The sequence below is a fragment of the Nannobrachium achirus genome (assembly GCF_963921795.1).
Source record: "Nannobrachium achirus genome assembly, chromosome: 9".
In the NCBI taxonomy this organism is placed as follows: Eukaryota; Metazoa; Chordata; class Actinopteri; order Myctophiformes; family Myctophidae; genus Nannobrachium; species Nannobrachium achirus.
In genome coordinates, this window is record NC_137818.1 from 31,934,572 (window position 1) to 31,938,123 (window position 3,552).

At 38.2% G+C, this 3,552-nt stretch overlaps 1 protein-coding gene across 1 annotated transcript in view; it reads right to left on the reverse strand.

Annotated features, from left to right (window-relative positions):
* Positions 1-3,511: 3,511 nt before the first annotated feature.
* Positions 3,512-3,552, reverse strand: part of slc26a10 (solute carrier family 26 member 10) — a 23,714-nt gene continuing 23,673 nt past the window's right edge. The window contains exon 18 of the mRNA XM_080733094.1: positions 3,512-3,552. This exon is cut by the window's right edge and continues 1,168 nt beyond it. The gene's annotated coding sequence lies outside the window, so the exon portion shown is untranslated.

Genomic DNA, 3,552 nt, shown 5'->3' on the forward strand with positions numbered 1-3,552 from the left:
TAGGCATAGTTTTACTGAGGTTAGGGTTAGGGTTGGGTTTAGGCATAGTTTTACTGAGGTTAGGGTTAGCGTTAGGTTTAGGCACTCACTAAACTGAGCACACACCCGGTGCGCATTTCCGAACGCACCCTTTGATACACTCTGACTGAAACACCAGCAGAAAACACTCACACATTTTGCATCATATGAGTCATCATGCTGCATCATATGATGCAAAATACATCATCATTCATGCTGAAATACTAAAATATCTCAAAACACAGATTGAACTAAAAAAATAACTCAGGATTGTATTGTTGGTTGATCGTGTCCCAAACAACAATAAAATAAGATCTGGTTTTCCCTGTGTCCCAGAGGTGAACTTGCTCTTTAAGTATTGTGGGCCTTCCCCTAGTTGGTTCAAACCAACTATCCCTGATCAAGGAACGCTACCTAATTTCACCTTTCAATTCATGTGACAAATCAAGAACACATTTCACAATCATAATAATATAATAATCTAAAGGTAAGTAAGCATAAAATTATTAATATTTGTAGTAACTCAACTCTTTATGAATAACAAACAATTCCTTCATTCAAACACCCCTTCAAAATGGTCTGCTCCAATCACTCCAATCAGTCTCCTCACTATAAAATGAGCTATGGAGACAGCTGTCATTCTTTTGGAGGACCAACAGAAGTAAGTATGTTAGATTGACATATAACAATCTGTTGAATAATCTGTTGAATAAGTAAATAAATGTATATTTTAACAAGCTACTGTCGTGTCATATTTGTGAACTGAATGAAATTATGCCAACTGGTTCAAGATGTGAAACAAACTCTTAAGAATACAGGTAGTTGGCATACTAGCATTCTAAATGTTTGTAGCTGACCATGTGGCTATGACAAAGGAAGTGATGATAAACATGGAACAGGTAAAGGCAAAGTGGGAAAGGCAGTCTGTCTTTACCACAATGGTAACCTACATCTGGCTCATTCTGTCATAATGAACTGTGCTCATCATTGTCATGTCAGGGGGAGAGGTGTTTGTTGTGGATTTTCATCTTTTCACCTGCCAGTGCCACCTCTCCCTTAAAGGACCACTTCACATCTGGGACAACCAGATCTTATTTTATTATTGTTTGGGACACGATCAACACAATCCTGAGTTCTTTTTTGTGTTCAATCTGTTTTTAGATGTTTTAGTATTTCAGCATTCTACAACTGGTCATATGATGCAAAATGAATCACCTCAAACATAGTGTGAATAAAGGCCTATAGTGGCCCAGCGCAGGGGTGTAGTGGAGGGAGTGCAGCCCACTTCTAAAATGATCTGTAATGTGATGTGAGCTCGTAGATCGGCAATTTTTGTAAAAGATTTGGTGTAGCCTAGAGGGAAACAAGCTGTCCCACTCCCAAAAATGGCACTACTACACCCCCCGGTAAAAGCTGGAGTTTCTTTTCTTTCTTTCTTTTTTTTTGAAATGGTGTTCTTGTCCACCTATTTCACAATCCTCAATGTATGTGTCAACGGGCAGCCTTTGCACAAGGCCTATACACAATTATCAGGGACATGGCACAGTCACACACTTGACTGCACTGCTGCTTAAACCATCCAGCCACTAGGAATTGTGGGGCAAAGTTTATTGGGGCACATATTTATTGAACTGAAGTTGAATTGATTGAGTGTTTCACAATAACTACATGAAATGGAAGTGTTTGAATTCAGTTTACATAAGTTATCCCTGAGTCACTAGAATAAAGAAACCTTTATTGTCCATTCAATTTAGCATAAAATGGAAATATGCCATTGGCACACTGGCAGCCATTATACAAACAAAAAACACAATTCATACATAGATTAATGTATAATTAATACACAAATGCATATAAATACAAAATAAAATGCATTCCCAAACCGGGTGCCTAGGGTCAGCACTCACTAATGCACCCCTGATGTGTATTTAAGTATGGGACTCGTCCTATAAAGGCTCTTGCTGCTGCTATAATTGATCATTGATTTGATTGATATGCAGCATGTCATGAGTGTAAAGTGATATTTTCACTAACTTAATTCAGCTGAAGAGGAGCTGTGGTCATAACACTGAGAAATGTCACATCCATATTGTTTAACGTAACAGTACAAAGTGACATACTTGTTAAAGGCTAAAATAAAAATCTTGCTATCAATGAAAGTGTAAATCTGGGCGCAGGGTAAAAAAGTGTAACTGATGGTTTAAATATCACTTGTGTCATAATGAACCCTGATCATCAAAGGGTGTATCTGTAGATTCAGTCATTCTGTCAGGGGGAGAGGTGTTTGTTGTGGATTTTCATCTTTTGACCTGTCATCTCTCCTTTCAACTTTAAATAAAACCTCCAAAATTGTATTAGTGTGAAAGGCCTGGTGGTGCATGAGTAAAGCAGATGCCACACAACCTGAAGGTTGAGGGTTTGAATCTTGGTCAAGCTAAGTCTTCATTTTCGGTGTTTTTAAGGCGACGCGGGCGGAGACAGCCTACCTCCCTCCTCACACCCTCTTTTAGCCCCGGTGGAAGAGGGAGGAGTCTGGAGGTGGCCCACCCCCAGGGGGAGGAGCTTTAGAAATTTACATATTAAGCTAAACAATTTCTTTATTTTGGATTTTTTATGGTGTTAGTAATTGTTCCCATTATCAGTTTGTTTGATTGAGATATTTGGTTACATTAGCTATCTAAGTCATTTTGTGGTTTGAGATATTATTCAGTGTATAGGTTAATGAATCCTTTCCATTACCAGTTTAATTCATCGTTTTTTTTTTGTTTTTTTTTTGACATTTGAGTTTGACTGTAGTGCTCTTTCAGTGTGATCTTTTAGTTATCTAAGTTATTTGGTGGTTTGAGATATTTCAGTTTTATTTGAGGTTTGAGATATTTCAGTTTTATTTGGGGTTTGAACCTGGAACCTTTGAATGATGAACCTTGAGTTTAACCTTTGAGCCACGCTGGCATGGATGGTACAACGGCGAATGTAATACTTAACCCAACTTTTTGAATTTAGATGGATGGGCGAAAATATCCTGTGGGGGATTTGAACCCTTCACCCTTCACCCTTGGTTTGTTAAACCTGTGTTCATCTCTTGAGCCACAATGACATTGAAGACAACACTAGAGAACATAATATTCAACCACACACATGTGCACGCGCACGCGCACACGCACACGCACACGCACACGCACACGCACACGCACACGCACACACACACACACACACACACACACACACACACACACACACACACACACACACACACACACACACACACACACAGGGGTGAAAATCTCTGGTCTGGAGATAATGAACAAACAGTAATGTGTCTTAATACATAGTTGAACATTTTACAAACAGACTCTTCACAAGTATATTTATTATAAAAAAAAAAAATACCCCAGTTGCTGAGAAATACAACATTCGTAAAAATAAACTTCCATTGGAGTAAATTCAAAATGGGATAAAAAAAACAATACATTTAGACAGATAATATGCATAACCAAACACATATTTCAGGTGATATAAATATACATCATTATA